The 19,842-nt window shown below is 43.5% G+C and overlaps 1 pseudogene; it reads right to left on the bottom strand.

Moving 5' to 3' along the window:
• Nucleotides 1-10,059: 10,059 nt before the first annotated feature.
• LOC111152208 lies at nt 10,060-10,764 on the bottom strand (annotated as a pseudogene).
• Between the last annotated feature and the right edge of the window lie 9,078 nt (nt 10,765-19,842).

Below are 19,842 nucleotides of genomic sequence, written 5' to 3'. Positions count from 1 at the left end.
CAATAGAGAAAAAAAAAATCCATGTATGTTATTAGCTTAAAACTGAAAACTGCTGATCACAAAAGACATCATTAAGAAAGTGAAAAGACAAGGCACAAATGAGGAGAAATTCTTTGCCACACATGTTAGCAACCAAACACCAGTCCACAGGATATATAAACTCTGCTTGGGTCAGTGACCATCAGACAGACTACTTACAGAGTAAATGCTCTAAAGCTTCCCATTTGCCAAACTCAAGTGGCAGCCAGAAGGCACAGGAACATTTGGAGAGCTCAGTCCGTATGTGGTCCATGGAGGATGGTCTCCCATGAGACAGAGCACAGTGAATTCTGGGAAAGGGGATAAATGGGAAAGAGACAAAGAAGAAATCTAAAAGATAAACACGCATATGGAAATGTGCTTTCTCTCCTTCACTGAGGGAAATGCAAATTAACACCCTAATGACAGCATGAATGCGCCTGACAACATACCATGTGTAAGAGCCAGTCACAAAGGACCATGTGTTGTATGATTCCAGTTTAAACAAATGTCCGTAAAAAGCAAATCTACAGAGACAGAAGGTAGATGAGTGGTTGCCTAGGGCTGGGGAGAGGTGATGGAAGAAAAGGGGGAGTGACACAAGGTTTCTTTTAGGGCTGATGAAAATGTTCTGAAGTTTGTTAGAGTGATAGTTGCACAACTCTGTGAATGTACTGAAAACAACTGAACTGTACCCTTAAATCAGTGAATGATATGTGAATAAGATCTCGGTAAAGCTGTAATAAAAATCCTGTAATGAGAGAGTGTGCTGAATCCACTGGAAGTTCTAATTTGCGCAGACTGGCTTAGAAGAAGAGCTGTCAGGGCAGATGGAGAGGCAGGAAGCATCTGTGATCCGTCTCCTGGACAGCAGGTGCACTGGGGATCTGTCCGATGTGACTGTCGTGGAAAGCTGGAGTCTACTGAAGGCTTGCAGCTTGCAGGGGGACGGCTTGGAGGGTAAACTGCCTTTCATTTCAGTCATTTTCAGCCTGGCCCCAGACATGAGGCTACCACCTCCCTGCCCCCAGTCTGTTGCGGAGAGCCAGCGCAAGTCCCTACAGCAGTTTGAACACAGCTTGTGGAAGCTAAGGTGAGCAATTAGGACGCTGTCTTCCTAACATCAGGAAGGACTGTTCTGATGGCCACTTGCGGCTTTTGGTCAAGGGGATGCAGCAGAGATGCAGGCCAGCGCGCTTGCAAGCCCACCGCCAATAGGACAAGCCCTTACTCCTATGGCTGAAGCAACTTCAAGAGTATTTAAAACACCTGGGGGCTTCACTCCCCTTCATTTCCCCCTTTTTTCCATTTTGGGAGGCAAGCATATAAGCAATAGAACATGGAAAAGCAACCATAGATACAGGGACATTTAGAAAGCTACTCTTGCCCAGGGAAAGGTGCAGGCTCCTAAATGACCTGAGAGGTTCTTAAGTTGGCACCTTAGCTGGATTTCTGGGACAGAGACTCTGTGCACAACAGAATGACCAAAACCAAGAGCAAAAAATAACAACCAACAAAGCTCTGCAGACTCCAGGGAAGGGGAGGACCTAACTTTCAGGATTATCAATTATTACCAAGTATTATTACCAAGTGTTACCAATATTGAAATGTCCGGTTTTCAGGAAAATTCACAAGCCTATAAAGAATCAGGAAAGTATGACTATTGAAGGGGGAAAAAAAAATCAATGGTAGAACCATATGAGAAAGAAGAGAAGGCAAACCTTCTAGAAAAAGACATTATGACAACAGTCTTACATATGTTCCAGTGGAAGTCAGGTGATTAGGATCTCCCTATCTGGTGTCTCCCCATAAACAACAAATGCAAATAATCAAAAGGTAAGGATAGATGATGATAGATAGATAGATGATAGATAGATAAATGATAGATAAAATGAGAGGGTACCACTCTTGCTTTTGTGAAAACATCAACAAAAACAATAAATAAGCAACACAAGTTGATGACAGTGGCTTTGGGAAAGCTCTGGACTATCCTGAGGAAACAGCAGAACCATCTGGAGCACAAAAGCCAAGGATGGATGCACAGGAAGGCACAGGAAGCGTTTTACCTGTGTCGTCCATCCTTCAGTCTGGAGCAGCTCAGAGCAAGGAATATGACCTCAGAGGGATTTCACCTGCAGGGAAAACAGAACAGGAGGACTCCAGCCATCCTGCTCACCTGTGCAAACTGCATCTGTGCAACCAAGGACCCCCACAGTCTCCACTAATGCTGAACCCCCTGATGGAGTTGGGGGGGGCAGGAGCCCCCAGAGTCCTGCCGCTTCATCTCCTTCCCAGCGCTGGAGCTCTCACTGTGGTGAGACCTGCCTCCAGGGGCCCAAGTCCCTGCTGTGCTCCACTCTCCAGGATTAGGATCCCAGAGAAACTCACCACCTACAAGGGCTGGAGATGCAGCTGCACTGGGCTCCACCCCTTGTTCCACATTTGGAGGTTAGAGCAAATGATACCAGGGCCATGCAACTGCTGTTCTACACCCCTCTTCCTATGTCCTGATGGGGGCTTTGACCCAACATCATACAGACAGTCCTGTTGCTCTGTGCACACCTCATGTGTACTAAACTGGGGCTTTGACCCGTCATCCTGGGGCCATGTTGCTGCTGCTCTGTGTCCTGCCCACTGGGTCTTGAGTCACAGCTTTGACCCATCATCAACAGGGCCAGACTGCTAATGCCCTGTGCCCCACCTAAGGGACCTAAGTGGGGGCTTTGCTCCACCATCACTGAAGCATGTTGCTTCTGTGCCGTGCCCCTGGGTCCCAGCCACTGCTGTGCCCTGTCATCCCCGGGCCTCTGCCACAGCTTGAGTCACTACTGTAAGCCACAGAGAATCCGGTTTTATGAGTGATCTGCACAGACCCAGACCTCAGGCCCTGGTGCCATTGCCACAGAAATTGCTCCTGTGTCCAGGCCCCAAGTGCTCAATTAGGTGTGTGCACCTCTAAGACTGAGATCCCAGTTCCACTGCCAATGTGAGGTCCAGCACACCAGACCTGCTACTAAAAGGAATCCCCTTGGCTACAGATTCTCCCCACAAGCAAGAAGAAGAGGACCCTAGCAGCCTTTGCTATTGAGGACTCCCAACAGCACCAGCCTCCACTGCCATCATAGACAGGTGACAACTTGGCAACAAAGGCGCCCCCAAGGTCTTTGCTGATCTTGACCTCAGCTGATGGAGGTGCACAGAGACAAACCATTGCTCCTTTCCCAGAACTGGAAATGCTGCACCCACCCAGACAATGTTCTTGTACCACCTTCACATGAAAGTCTTTCCTCACATTCCTTCCAGAGGGCAGTCTGAAAGGGTGGGAGAGGTGACTAACCCTGAAATGCCTAGACATCAACACAAAGCCAGGAAACACTAAGCACCAAGCAGGTACGACACTCCCAAGGGAACACAAACATTGTCTGGCAATGACCACAAGGAAATGGAGATCTGTGTTTCCTGAAAAGGAATTCAAAATGATTATTTTAATGAGGCTTAGCAAGATTGAAAAGATTAACACAGATACCTTAGAGGCCATAAGAATGGGGTTGATATGTTTGAAGTGTTCAGAGAAAAACCTGCTAACCAAGAATATTTACCCAGCAAAGCGGTCCTTAAGAAATGAAGGAGAGATAAAGACTCTCCCAACAAAATCTGAGGGAGTTGATCTCCACTAGACCTGCCTTTTAAAAAATTGCTAAATGGAGTTCTTCAAGTGGAAATGAAAAGACACCAATTAATGATGTGAAACATATGTGCCACTGCCTAATGGTGCACCGGAGGAGAATGAGGCACAAATACATCAGTTGTAAGAGAGAGGGAGCAGGGGATGACAGCTGAAAGGACTGTGGCCCATAACAACTCCTCAGTCCTGTATTTATTAGATACAAGATAACAGCCACCAAAGGAGAACAAGAAAGTTATATATTAGTCAAGGTCTTGTAGGTAAACAAGAAGGAATGTGAGTCATATGTTGATCATAAGTCTTTTTTTTTTTTTAATTTAAACGTTATTTTGTTTTTTCAGTGTTCCAAGATTCATTGTTTATGCATCACACCCAGTGCTCCATGCAATACATGCCCTTCTTAATACCCACTGCCAGGCTAAGCCAACCCTCCATGCCCCTCCCCTCCAAGACCCTCAGTTTGTTTCTCAGAGTCCACAGTCTCTCATGGTTCGTCTCCCCCTCCAATTTCCCCCAACTCACTTCTCTCCATCTCCCATGTCCTTTGTGTTATTCCTTATGCTCTGAAAGTAAGTGAAACCTATAATAACTGACTCTCTCTGCTTGACTTATTTCACTCAACATAATCTCTTCTACTCCTGTCTATGTTGATACAAAAGTTAGGTATTCATCCTTTCTGATGGAGCCATAATACTAGATAGTATATATAGACCATATCTTCTTTATCCTTCTTCTGTTGAAGGGCATATTGGTTCTTTCCACAGTTTGGCAACTGTGGTCATTGCTGCTATGAACATTGGTGTATGGATGGCCCTTCTTTTCAATACATCTGTATCTTTGGGGTAAATACTCAGTAGTGCAATTGCAGGGACATAGGGTGGCTCTACTTTTAATTTCCTAAGGAATCTCCACATTGTTTTCCAAAGTGGCTGCACCAACTTGCATTCCCACCAACACTGTAAGAGGGCTCCCCTTTCTCCACATCCTCTCCAACATTTCTTGTTTCTTCTTATTAATTTGGGCCATTCTAGCTGGTGTAAGGTGGTATCTCACTGTGGTTTTGATTTGAATTTCCCTGATGGATAGTGATGATGAACATTTTTTCATGTGTCTGATAGCCATTTGTATGTCTTCTCTGGAGAATTGTCTTTTAATGTCTTCTGTCCATTTTTTGACATGATTATATGGTTTGGGGGTGTTGAGTTTGAGGAGTTCTTTCTTTATAGATCTTGGATATCAGCCGTTTGTCTGTAGTGTCACTTGAGAGTATCTTCTCCCATTCTGGATTGCCTCTTTATTTTGTTGACTGTTTCCTTTGCTGTGCAGAAGCTTTTGATCTTGATGAAGTCCCAAAAGTTCATTTTCGCTTTTGTTTCCTTTGCCTTTGGAGACATGTCTTGAAAGTAGTTGCTGTGGCCAATGTCAAAGAGATTACTACCTATGTTCTCCTCCTAGATTTCGATAGATTCCGGTCTCATGTTGAGGTCTTTTATCCATTTCGAGTTTATCTTTGTTTAAGAGAATGGTTCTGTTTCATTCTCCTATACATAGCTGTCCAATTTTCCCAGCACCATTTATTGAAGAGACTTTTTTTCCCACTGGATATTTTTTCCTGCTTTTTTGAAGATTTGTTAACCTTGCAGGTCCATATCTGGGCTCTACACTCTGTTCCACTGGTCTATGTGTCTGTTTTTATGCCAGTACCACACTGTCTTGGTGATCACAGCTTTGTAGTAAAGCTTGAAATCAAGCAACATGATGCCCCCAGTTTTTTCTTCTTCAACATTTTCTTAGCAATTCAGGGTCTCTTCTGGTTCCATACAAATTTTAGGATTGTTTGTTCTAGGACTCTGAAAAATGCCGGTGGATTTTGATCGGGATGGCATGAAAGTACAGATTGTTCCAGGCAGTATAGACATTTTAACAATGTTTATTTTTCTGATCCATGAGCATGGAATGCTTTTCCATCTTTTTGTGTCTTCTTCAATTTCTTTCATGAGTTTTCTGTACTTCCTCGAGTACAGATCCTTTATCTCTTTGGTTAGGTTTATTCCCAAGTATCTTATGTTGTTCAACATAATACTAGAAGTCCTAGCAACAGCAATCATACAATAAAAAGAAATAAAATGTATTCAAATTGGCCAAGAAGAAGTCAAACTCTCTCTCTTTGCAGATGACATGATCCTTTAGTGGAAAACCCAAAAGACTCCACCCCCAAGCTACTAGAACTCATAGAGCAATTCTGTAATGTGGCAGGTTACAAAATCAATGTACAGAAATCAGTTGCTTTCTTATACACTAGCAATGAAAATATAGAAAGGGAAATTAGAGAATCGATTCCATTTACTATAGCACCAAGAACCGTAATAGGAACTTTAAAGGAGGAATCATTTTTAATGCTTTTATTTGCTTTATTTTCAGTGGTTATGTTCTTACTTACAATGATATGCTTATACTATTGTATTCTTATTAATCAAGTTGAGAGAATCCTTATTGACTTCCTGTTTTGACTGGTGGTGATTTATCAATTTTGGAACACTCATCTCCTCTCCTCCACTCTTCCCAATGTAGATATATTGCTAATTTAAGTGATCAGAAACCAGTACTTATATGAATACACTCATTATTGTATACTTTAACATTTTTCTAGGTGCTCTTTTTCTTTTGCCCCAATTCCATCCACATAACTTTAGTTCCTTTAAATGTTCTACCATATTTTGTGTTCTATTTGTCTTCATCCTCTTTATTCCTTGAAGGCCTTGGAGTTGACTTGAGGTCCTATATTCCTTTGCTCTTGACTGCTGGCCTGACTATTTAGCTGCCATTTTAGAACACTCCTTCACCATTTTTTTTAGGTTAAATATACCAAATCATGTTACATTAACTTTGTTTTTCATGGTTAGCTTATTATTTTGTTGGAGTATATTGTCAAGTAGAATTCTTAGAAAAGGTGGGTCTGAGGAGAATTTATTTGAATTCATGCATTTACAAAAATATCTTTATTTTACCTCATACTTGCCAGGTAATTTTTCAGAGTGGAGAGCTAATTGCTGACAATCATTTTCTCTCATATTTTTGAAGGTTTTGGTCTGCTGTCCTCTAGCATACAAGGTTACCAAGAGAAACTTGAAGTTATTCTTATTCTTTGGTAGATAACCTGTATTTTCTCCTTCGTGTTATTCAGATTTGGTGTTACAGAATTTCTTTTTTTTTTAATCTTTTTTAAAGATTTTATTTATTCATTTAACAGAGGGGGAGAGCACAAGCAGGGAGAGCAGCAGGCAGAGTGGGAGAAAGCAGCAGGTGGTGTTACAGAATTACTAATAATGTTCCCTACATCTTTTTGTTTTGTTCTTTCTTTCAGCCAATAAGGTGGTAGCAGGAATGCTGAAGGGGAATTTTGAGGTAAGAGCTGGGACTCCCCTCCCAAGAAGAGATTGTTTTCTTTTTTCTTAAAATGATTTCTACAATAATTTTTTATTATGCTATGTTAGTCACCATACAGTGCATAATTAGTTTTTGATGTAGTGTTCCATGATTCACTGTTTGTGTATAACACCCAGGGCTCCATGCAATTCATGCCCTCCTTAATACCCATCACTGGGCCAACACATCCTCCTAACCCCACCCTCTAAAACCCTCCATAGTCTCTCATGGTTCATCTCCCACTCTGATTCCTGTCCCCCTTCATTTTTCCCTTCCTTCTCCTAATGTCCTCCATGCTATTCTTTGTGTTCCATATATGGGTGATATAACTGTCTTTCTCTGTTGATTTATTTCACTTAGCATAATCTCCTCCAGTTCCATCCATGTTGATGCAATGATGGGTATTCATCTTTTTTGATGGCTGAGTAATGGTCCATTTTATATATATTCACCACATAAGTTTTGAGTTATTTTCTTTTATTTTTTTCAGTGTTCCAAGATTCATTGTTTATACACCACACCCAGTGCTCCATGCCCTCTTTGATACCCACCACCAGGCTTACCCATCCCTCCACCCCCCCTTCCTTCCAAAACACTCAGTTTGTTTCTCAGAGTCCACAGTCTCTCATGGTTCATCTCCTCCTCCGTTTTCCCCCAATTACTTCTCCTTTACTTCTCCTAATGTCCTCCGTGTTATTCCTTATGCTCCACAAGTAAGTGAAAGCATATGATAACTGACTCTCTCTGCTTGACTTATTTCACTCGGCATAATCTCCTCCAGTCCCACCCATGTTGATACAAAAGGTGGGTATTCATCCTTTCTGATGGAGGCACAATATTCCATTATATATATGAACCATATCTTTCTTTTTAAGATTTTTTATTTATTTGTGTGATAGAGAGAGACACGCATACAGCAAGTGTCTGTTCATGTCTTCCGCCCACTTTTTAACATGATTATCTGTGTTTTGGGTGTTGAGTTTGAAGAGTTCTTTTAAGACACATCTCTAAAGGCAAAATAAACAGTCAATAAAACTAAGAGGTAACCCACAGAATGGGAGAAGATATTTGCAAATGACACTACAGAAAAGGGGCTGATATCCACGATCTATAAAGAACTCCTCAAAACTCAAAAAACAGATAATCATGTCAAAAAATGGGCAGAAGACATGTACAGGTACTTCTCCAAAGAAGACATACAAATGGCTCACAGGCACATGAAAAAATGTTCATCATCATTATCCATCAGGGAGATTCAAATCAAAACCATAGTGAGATATCACTTTACACCAGTTAGAATGGCTCAAATCAGCAAGACAGGAAACAAGAAGTGTTGGAGAGGGTATGGAGAAAGGGGAACCCTCTTACAGTATTGGTGGGAATGCAAGTTGGTGTAGCTACTTTGGAAAACAGCATGGAGATTCCTTAAGAAAATACAATAGAACTACCCTATGACCCTGCATTTGCACTACTGGGTATTTATCCCAAACATAAAGATGTAGTGAAAAGAAGTGCCATCATACACCAATGTTCATAGCAGAAATGCCCACTGTCGTCATACTGTGGAAAGAACCAAGATGCCCTTCAACAGACGAATGGATAAAGAATATATGGTCCATATATCTCCAATGGAGTATTACGGCTCCATCAGAAAGAATGAACACCCAACTTTTGTATCAACATGAATGGGACTGGAGGAGATTATGCTGAGTGAAATAAGTGAAGCAGAGAGAGTCAATTATATGCTTTCACTTACTTGTGGAGCATTAGGAAAAACACGGAGGACATTGAGAGAAGGAGAGGAGAAGGGAGTTGGGGGAAATCAGAGGGGGAGATGAACCATGAGAGCCTGTGGACACTGAGAAACAAACTGAGGGTTTTGGAGGGCAGGGGGTGGGTATTAAGAAGGACACATATCGCACGGAACACTGGGTGGTGATGCCTAAAAAATGAATCTTGGAACCCTGAACAAATAAAATTAAATTTTAAAAAAAGCTCAATATCACTTGGCATCAGGGAAATACAAATCAAAACCACAATGAGATAACACACCAGTGAGAATGACTAAAATGAAGAAGTCTGGAAATAAGCGATGTTGGCAAGGATGCTGAGAAAGTGGAACCCTCCTACACTTTTGGTGGGAATGCAAGCTGGTGCAGTCACTCTGAAAAACAGTATGGAGGTTCCTGAAAAAGTTGAAAATAGAGCTGCCCTACAATCCAGCAATTGCACTGCTAGGTATTTACTCTAAAGATACAAATATAATGATCTGAAGGGGCAAGTGCACCCCAATGCTTATAGCAGCAATGTCCACAATAGTCAAACTATGGAAAGTGTTCAGATGTCTATCAGCAGATGAATGGAAAAGAATATGTGGTATATATAGATATATACCATGGATGTAACTAGAAAGTATTAAGCTAAGTGAAATAATTCAATCAGAGAAAGACAATTATCATATGATCTCACTCATATGTGGAATTCAAGAAACAAAACAGATTGGAAACATCTGTAGTGCCCATGTCTATAACATGAATCTGTCTAAAACTAGACAATGCCAGATTTTTCAGGAGCTCACATCCTAAGCCACCAGCTCCAATGACTAGAACTTTACATGTATCTAACAAGAACTGGAGAGATTCAGTGCTGGGTTCGGAATGGGTGTGTGTGAAGGATTCAGATCACTCGAGGAACTTCTTTACATGGTTCCAGCGACCTTCCCAGTCTCTAGTGTCCCCACACCCACCATCAACAGCCATTTTCTCAGCCAGTAGCTCCTCTACTCTCCTTCTTTTCTTTTCTGGCCCCTCACCTTCTGCCATATTGTTCTCTCCACATGTGGGTCTTCTGTGAGCCTGGTTACATAGCCCCCTATGTCAGCTTAGTCACAACACCCCCTACACATCTTCCTACCTAGTCTTGCCTGTCCTTTATTCAGTCTCATGAGTTACTAACAAAGGGGAGGTTATCATAGAGATTTTGTCAATGTTTAGGAATGCATCAAAAGAATAGGTCTTCTGGTATCAGGAAGAGTGACTGGCATTCCCAAGGTCAAAGGAGAATGAAGAGTAATAGCAGCACTCTCAAAACGAGAAGCAAGATCTACAAATGGAGCTGTACATCTACTTTGGCCATATATGATCACATTTTCAGGGTGAATGCCACATCTTGTCCTAAGAACAAGCTAAGCAGCTCCTCTACCTTCATAGAGATTCTTCTCTGTTGGTTTCACAGGACTTGAACCATACCCAGAATAAGCATACGAGAATATACTACAATTAATCCATGATCTCAGTGGTATGTAAAAGCTGATCATCTGATCAAAATCAACAGCATTTCCATGTGAGAAGAGTAAAGCATACAAGGCAGTGGGCGAACAACACACAAAATACAGGCAATTCTGTTGCCTTGACTGGTTCTAGTCATGGAACACTCTCAATAGCATCTTTTTCTCTAGAAGAGTACTGTCGGTCTGCTCCTTCTGACTGGTGTGAAGTCCAGTGGCTTTCAAGTGCATCACACGTTGGCATGTAAGTTGGATCAGGTGGCAAAAAGGGTAATTACAAAGCCAGTTTTCCAGGGCAAGGTGGACAGAAGAAGAGAGCACGTGGGTCACTATAGGAGAGATTATTCATCTTCTGCACCTGAGGGGCTGCAGCCCAGGTGTCTGGATGATAGTACAAGGAGAGAGCCCCCCAACCCCAGCCCCCCTCCCAAACACTCTGTCCTCCACAGTGCAACCCACACTGCCACCACTGCCGCTACCTCCCCTGCTGGCACTGCAGACACCACCCAGATGTGGCCAGGTCTTCCTTCTCTTGGTCCTCCTCTCTCTCTTCCTCCTTAGCCTGTCACCACGCAGCCAGCTCTTCTGGAGGGAGGAAGGCAGGCAGGGTATGAAGGGGACAAGCAGAACCCTCACGAAGCATATGGTCACTGACTTAAATATTTTGTACGTATTTTACTTGTGATTTCCTTCGGCCCCTTTGTTAAGAGTGTTTAATTTCTACCAATTTGTGAATTTTCCAGTTTTCCTTTTGTTGTTGATTTCTAACTGCATCCCATTGTGGTTGGATAGTTTGTGTGATATCTCTCTTTTTGATTCTGTTGAGTCTTAATTTGTGGTCTGACATGTGGTGCATCCTGGGAATGGTCCCATGTACCCTGGAGAAGAATGTGTATTCTGTTATTTGTGGGTAGAGTGTTCTGTATATGGGTGTCAGATCTAGTTGTTTTTTATGTTGCTCAAGCCCTCTGTTTCCTTAATTTTCTTCTGTTTAGTTGCTCTATTTAATTTTGAGAATGGGATATTGAATTCTCCAACTATTATTGTGGGTCTCTCTACTTCTGCATTTCATTCTATGAAGCTTAGCTTCATAGATTTTGTTGATCTGTTATTAAATGCTACTCATTTATAATTGTTACATCTTCATGTGCTATTGAAACTTGTGTTCACATATACTGTTCTTTTTGTCTCTTCTACATTTTTTTTTTTATTTTAAGTCTATTTTAACTGATATTCATAGAAATACTCCAGTTCTCTTTGGGTTATTTTGTGCACAGAATACCTTTTCCCATCCTTTCACTGTCAAACTATTTGTGTTTTTTGATAAAGTGAGTCTCTTTTAACTAACATATAGTTGGATCATCTCTCTTTCACTATTCTGACAAGCTGTACGATTTGATTGGAGTATGTTTATGTTTTTCTTGAATTTCGGTGAGTTTTCAGCCATTATTTCTTCAAACAATCTCTCTTACCTTTTTCTTTCTCTTCTGTCTGCAACTCCCAAAATGCTTATGTTGGTTCCCTTTACGTTATGTCAGTGCTCCAGTAGGCTTTCTTCCCTTTTCTTCAGTTGTGTTCATTTTGTTCCTCAGACTTGATCATTTCAATGGTCCTCCCTTCAAGTTGAGTGATTCTTTCTTCTACTTGCTGAAATCTGCTCTTGAACACCTCTAGTAAAACTTTCATTTGAGTTATTGTGCATATCAGCACTGGAATTTCCTTTTAGTTTCTTTTTGTGTTTTGTATATCTTTGTAAACACTTTATTTTATCCATATCTAATTTTTTTGACTTCTTTAATGTTCAGAGCATGATACAGACAGTTGATTTAAAGTCCTTGTCTAGTAAGTCCATCATCTGATCTTCCATAGGAGCACTTTCTGCTTTTTTTCTTTTTTTCACTTGGAACGGGTCATGTTGTCCTGTTTCTTTGTATACTTGGTGTTTTGTTATTTTTGAAAATGGGTCATCTCAATCTTATGATGTGGTAACTCTGAAAATCAGATTCTCCCATCAACATGTTTGTTGTTTGTATTAATTTCCATATTGTTCTAGGCTGTGTGCCAGAAATCATCCTTAGGTATACACATCAGCTCTCCACATGTCATTTTGAGCCTACACTTTTTCCTGAACATGTGTGTACTTTCCACATCCCCATTTCTTCCAGCCCCTCCCCCCAGTCCCCACCTCAGTGCTGTTTGTTGAGAATCTGAGAGCAGAGTGGCAGTACCTCTTTGTGGTCACAGGGCTGAGGACAGAAGACCTGAGCTCCTTTATTCCTGCTCACTCATTACCTCCCCAGTGTGTCCCTGACCTATGACACTAGCACAGGGCCCTACATAAAGGGGTGATGCATGTCTGGTCAGGTTTGGCTTGTGAAGTGTTTCCCAAAAATCTACACTGATATTGATGTTTCCTCCCCACTGAGTGCCCAGGGACTCTGGCTTTAGGGAACAGAGAGGTCTCCAAGCCAGAACTGTTGATTCCCAGATCTGCAGCCAGCCCCACAAATATGCCAGATGTTCCAATAAACACACTGCCACTTTCCATAGCGATGACTTTGGAGACGAGCTCCTGTCACTCATTCCTACTGCTGTCTCTAAAGCTAGAGGATGGGATACTGGCTCTTTCCTCAGTTATGTTAAATGATGTCAATGCCAGAATCTTCAGTCCTGACCACCTCAAGTCCCACTGTCTGCTACCCTTAACAGTTAGATAGGAGCTCTGCTACTCAACCTCAAATTTCATTTCTAGCCTGATGGCTGATCTGGGGATTTAACGGTGGCTCACCACGTGCTCCAAAGGGCCTTAAGTCCTGCAGCTGAGTCAATGATCTACAACATAACTAAAGCCCCTTCCCGAGCCCAAGACATCTCAGAGGCATCTGGTGGTTAGGTGCTATCTGTTGATACTGCCCATGTGTTTGGAATATGAGTGCAGGAGTTACTCTTCATATTTCTGGTTCCTTTTTCAGGCAACCAAGACCATTACGTACATACTAAACTCACATAGGAACTCGTGCAGATGCACACACACTTCATAAAGAACTCCCCATGTGAAATGCCTATAAACGTTCCTCTTACCAGCTCCAAGCCCAACTCTGAGGAATTCTGATCGCAGCATTCATTCATTCATTCATTCATTCCTCTAGTTATATTCCATGAATGCCTCTGGGCCAATCTCTGTGTTAGGCCTGGTAATCATTTAATGCCAGAGTCACAGCACATATTGTCCTAATGCTTCCCATATCACCGGAAAGACAGACAATAAATAAAATGTAATATTAGTAGTACATTATACATTGCTGTTACCTATTGCTAGATAACAAAAAATCTCCACATAATACAACCACCAGCAGTAGCTCTTCTGCTCTGTGTGACATGGGTTGGGGCTACAGTCATCTAGAGATATGAATGGTCTAGAATATTCTGGAATATGTTGCTTCTCAATGGGGATTGTACTGAGGCTGTTAAATGCTGCTTGCATTTGGTGCCATCTGGTGTTAATCCAGGTCTTGAAAGCTAACAAGCTCAGCAGGGAGGAAAAAGAAACCAATAGAAGGCCATCTGGTGCCAAATATTGCTTTGTGTGCTCTCAGGACTTCTTCAGTTGTCCAAACTCAGCTTTGCCTTTTTCTGAAGGAGGATAACACCTTCACTATTTTCTTTCTCTCACTTCTTTTCTCAGCCTCTACTGGTCTTCCCCTGCCCCACATGATCCCTCAGCATCGTCACCTGGGCCTGCTTCCACGGACCACAAGGACAGGAGCAGGAAAGGGCCCTGGGACCAAGAACACCACTCTGGAGCAGCAACTCAAAGCCTTCCCTCCTCTCAAGCCCCAACACTTCCACCCAAGGAGCACAGGGCATCCCTGAAGGAAGGTCCTATTACCTCTTCCTTGAGGCCAGGCAGTGTTCCCAAACACAGCACCTTCTCTCCCTAGGTGTCTTGATCTCCACTTGCATAGCCACCTGTGCACCAGGGCTGTTGTCTGCTTGTTGGCCATGCTCAACCACAGGCACAGACCCCACTGGCAGCTCAGCCTCCTCCCTCCCCTCCCCTCCCCTCCCCTGAGCCAATAGCTCCTAACTGGAAGGCACATCAGAAAGCTCAGATGACTGGCAAGCATTCTAGAAAAAGAGGCTGCAGTGGGGTCTGTACATGACCTGACACAGGAAAATCCCATGCTCACAGCCCTCCACCCTCATCCCTGGCCCAGCTTTCAGGTGCACGAGGACTTCCTTGCTCCTTCTTGGTCCACTCGCATCTGGAATCACAGGTCCTCCCCAAATGCTCCTGGCTGAGGCTGCCAGAGCCTTCCTGCCCCTTTCCTAGCAGGGACTCCCCAGGCAATTCAGGCAGTGCCTCTTACAACCTTCTTGTAAATGAGGTGTTGGAGATTCTTGAGACCACCATCTCTGAGGCTATCTATCCACCCTCTGCATCCTGAAACTGCCATTGTCATCCCCTCTCTTCTATCTCTTACCTGGAAATGCCCCTGGACCAACCTTGCTGAGCCTGAGGGTAGAGAGAAGTAAGGACCAGCTCAGAGCAGGGTGCCTCAGCCCCCACTACCCAACCCTCATCCAGAGCAAGGAGAGGTCATGCTCACCACTCAAGGGCCCCAGGGACCTTGGCTTTATGTAGTGCTAAGGGTGTATATGCACATGTGGCTCCCACTCTCTCAGCACTCTGACTGCAGCTCCTTTTACAGAGGCTTGTTTTTCCCTCCATATTGTGCAGAGGGAGACTTGAGGGACCCCCATAGCCCCGAGAGCCTCTCCCATCCCACCCACTGCCCAGATTTCTCACTTGGGCTCCCACAGCTCTTGTTGACTTTTTGTTCTTAGAGAGAGGACTCATGCAAGAATGACATTATGCTGAGTGAAATAAGTCAAGCAGAGAGAGTCAATTATCATATGGTTTCACTTATTTGTGGAGCATAACAAATAGCATGGGCGACAAGGGGAGTTAGAGAGGAGAAGGGAGTTGGGGGAAATTGAAAGGGGAGGTGAACCATGAGAGACTATGGACTCTGAAAAACAATCTGAGGGGTTTGAAGGGGCAGGGGGTGGGAGATTGTGGGAACCAGGTGGTGGGTATTAGAGAGGGCACGGATTGCATGGAGCACTGGGTGTGGTGCAAAAACAATGAATACTGTTATGCTGACAATAAATTAAAAAAATAAATTAATTAATTAAAAAAAAAAGAATGACAATAAGGAAACCAGCAACAATAAGAAAAACAGAGGGTTGTTCTTCCACTCTGATGCACCAGGGCCTTTCCTGGAAAAGGGTTTTATATTGACCTGGCTACCCCAGGACCACAGCACTGCTATCTTCTCTGCACCCTGCCTCCTGTCCTGACCAGGCCCAGAATGTGAGAGCACAGGTTGTTCACTTCAATTCCCTGTGGCTTCCATGTAGCAAGTGAACCTCTGATCCTCTCTCTAAAGAATCCTTATGGCCACACACATCCAGTAGGTCCCGTTCTCACTAGGCAGGACTCCCATAAACTGTTGTGCATACTGGTCAGGGAGATATTCCTGGGAGAGAAACAGAACACCCATCCTGTCAGGCTGGCCTTGACCTCCAAGGTCTGGCTGCAGGTCATGTTCAGGGATGGGAGCACTGGAGAAGAAAGCACAGAGCCAGTGAGGTACAAGGTTAGCCCTGCTCCCCTCTAAGGGAGAGAGAGAGAGATCAGGGCTGTTTCTCTCACCTTTCCACCTCTGGCTGAAGCTCTCATTCTCCAAGTCTGTTGTGCTTCATAGGACCCAGTTCCTTTGGACAGGCATGTTGTTGGACCCAGGATCCAGGCCTCACTCTGTTAGAGCCATGTGTTGATGCTCGAGGTGGGGCATGAAGGGTGGGTTCTTGGGCTGAGGGCACTATAAGGGAACAGCTCTTTGTGAGAGCAAGGCTAGGGCTTCCTCTCCTGCCTGACGCCTATGTTCCTTGGTTCAGTTTTCTGACCACTGCTTCCCTGGACTGTCCACACTAGAAGGAATCACTATTTCTTCCCCTCCTCCTCCTTACTCTCTTCCTCCTCCTCCTCCTCTTCCTTCTCATTCTCCCTCTTCTTCTTTTTAGTTTTATTTATATTTATTTATTCATTAATTGATTGTGATTTACAGAATAAGAGATTGCATGAGCAGACAGAGGGGAAGAGAGAGAGGGAGAAAGAGAATCCCACAGACTCTGCACTGAGCATGGAGCCCCACACTGGGCTCAATCTCACAACCTTGAGATCATGGGTGAGCTGAAATGAAGAGTTGGATTCAACCAGCTGAGCCTCCCAGGCACCCCTGGGAGGATTCACTTCTGTCTCCACATGATTGGTGTCTCTATTCTTTATTAAGAGGCTTAAGGACAGGTGGATCACAGTACAATGCACCAGCGGAACGTATGTGCATTCCATCAGACAAAGAGGGCTTCCTTGGACGGGGTTGTTGGGGGGAGGCTCAAAGGATCCAACAGAGAAAATCTCTGCCCCAGGGCTGAACCACTTCTGCCAAAGAAACCCAGCACTATTAATGGGCATGTAAACTGGTATAGCCACTGTGGAAAACAGTATGGAGGTTCCTCAGAAAATTAAAAATAGAATTACCATATGATCCAGAATTTCACTACTGGGTATTTACCCTAAGAATATGAAGACATTAATTCAAAAATCTATGTGCATCCCTAGTTCATTGCAGCACGATTTACAATAGTCCCATTATGAAAATAGCCCACATATCTATCAATAGATGAATGTATTAAGAAGATGTGGTACATTTATACAATGAAATGTTATTCAGCCATAAAAAAAGAATGAAATCTTGCCATTTGCAACCACATGGATGGATCAAGAGAGTATCATGCAGGCAGAATAGTCAGAGAAAGACAAAGACCGTATGATTTTACTCATATGTGGAATTTAAGAAACAAAACAAGAGAAATAAAAAAAATGGAATATAAACACATAGATATATAGTAATAAACATAACTATAGAGAACAAATGGATGGTTACCAGAGGTGCATAGGGGCATGCGGTTTGGGTGAAACAGGTGGAGGGGAGTAAGAGTACACTTACCTTGACAAGCAGTAAGTAATGTATGTGGCTACCCTCCCCCTTCTAATGGTGGCTCCCTCCCCCTTCAGTTTCTCCTCCGATATCTGTCTGCACAATCCCAACTCCATGTTTTGTACCTCTTGACTGATGATCCTCTGCCCCCGTAGAGATCCAGATGCATAATCTTACATTTCAGGCCGATGTCATGGGTGTTCAGAGTGCTCTGATGGCTATCCAGCTCAATTCAGGGGACTGGTTGAAGTAGGGTCCCCTAGCCTCTGCCATCTTGCCCCTACCCTGTTCTGTTTATTTTTGTAACTCCACGTTTCACTCTGAGAAAACTCAAAACCCTTCTCACATCCTCAGGCCCACATGATGTGGTCAGTATCTGACCTCATGTCACCTGCTCTTTGCTGCAGCTGCAGTGACCTCCTCACCCCTTCTTGAACACAGGACATGCTCCTGCCCTAGTGCATGTGCACTGGAGGCTCCCTGCCTGGAAAGAACTTCCCCCAGACCTCTTCTTACACAATTCCTTATGTCATTCAAATCTCTCAGAGGTCACTTTCTCAGGGAGGCTCACACTTACCACTGTTGTAAAGTGGCCATCTTCCCTGTCCCCACACAGGTGTCCTCTGGGTCCCCTTCCTCACTGCACTTACCAACCTCTAACACACACACTTCCCTTAGTTACTAGCGCAGTCTGCCCCTCACTACCAGCACATACGCCCCACCCGATGGGCCCATTTGGTCTGTTTCTACTTCACTGAGGTGTCCTAGATGCTACAATAGTGTTCCTGTGTCTGATACTCAGTTATCACTTGGAGAAATGATCTGCACAGAGGGCCTCTCTCTTCTAGATGAGCCTTAGGCCACAGCTGTTCATGGAAGCTATCACTTTTCTCACCAGTTGTGGTCTCTTCCACATCCCCATATCCACCTCCCCACATCATCCCTCCTGCATGTGCAGGAAACAATGAGTTTTCCCTTCAGAAAAGGCATATCTAGGCTTATGGGTCATGTATTCCAGAGAAATGTGAATTCAAATTAGACACTGTTTCATCACTCTATGAATTAGGAGTGGAGCCAGAACTGGAATTACTAGAAGAGCAGAGGGACATGTGGGTAAGCCAAGAAAATAGAAACTAAATAAGGAAATTTAATAAGGATGAGAAATTATCAGTTGCTGTCTCTAACTCCATAATCTGCTTTTTAAAAAAGATGGGGGAAAGATGGAAAGAATGATCCAGAACAGCCCTAGAAGGAGAAGAGATGGATGGGTCTGAAAAAGTCGCCTTTCAAACCCAGAGATACTCCTGTGTGCAGGGGCTCCCTGGGCCTTGTGGGGACAATGAGAGACCAGAGGACACCTGGGGCTGTCCCAGACTGGGAACACCAGAGAACATGAGAGCAGAACTTGTACCCAAGAACAACAACAGGCCTAATTCTCCATAGAAACAAAGAGGGGGAGGAGGAGGAGGAGGAGGAGGAGGAGGGAATGACAGGCAAAACTTGGGGGCTGAGTCCTGACCCAGGCCTAAGCCTTGGCAACCCTGTTCACAGGAAGCACTTGCTTCCCAAGGTCCTGGAGACAAGAGAGATTGAGTCCTTGTGATCCCAGGACCTGGTGGGACAAGTTTACACTGATGGGATGAGGGACAAAGGAGCAACAAGGATGACCAGCAGAGCTGTGGCCATGTCAAAGCTGAGGAGGCACTGAGCATGGGCTGGGCACAGTCCCCTCCATGCTGGCTCTTCACACACTCTTGCATCCCCACACCCAGAGGAAGCCCAGCTAACTTGTGGAACCTGGAAGGCCCTCAGTGCTTCTGTTTATTTCCTCTCTCAAACTTCAGGAAACCTTTTTTTAGCTTTTTATTTTTATCTTCTAATTTTTTCCAACACTTTAAAATGTAAATTCAATTAATTAACATTCAACGTTTTATTGGTTTCAGAGTACAGGACTGTGGTTCATCAGTCTTATATAACACCCAGTGCTCATTTCAAAATATACCCTCCTTAACGTCCATCACCCAGTGGCTCCATCCCTCTACCCGCATCTCCTCCAGCAACCCTCAGTTTGTTTCCTATGATTAAGAGTCCCTTATGGTTTGTCTCTCTCACTGGCTTCATCTTGTTTTATTTTTTCCTCTCTTCCTCTGTGATTCTCTGTTTCGTTTCTCAAATTCCACATGTGAATGAGATCATATAATTATCTTTCTCTGGTTGACTTATTTTGCATAGCATAATACCTTCTATTTCCATTTACATCATTGCAAATAGCAAATTCTCATTTTTAAATGGCTGAGTATTATTATTCCTTTGTGTGTGTGTGTGTGTGTGTGTGTGTGTGTGTGTGTGTGTGTACCATA

Source organism: Enhydra lutris, unplaced genomic scaffold (assembly GCF_002288905.1).
Source record: "Enhydra lutris kenyoni isolate GAN:26980312 unplaced genomic scaffold, ASM228890v2 scaffoldscaffold28, whole genome shotgun sequence".
NCBI classification, from domain to species: Eukaryota; Metazoa; Chordata; class Mammalia; order Carnivora; family Mustelidae; genus Enhydra; species Enhydra lutris.
Note: the sequence above shows the minus strand (reverse complement) of the source record. Positions and strands in the feature narration are given on the sequence as shown.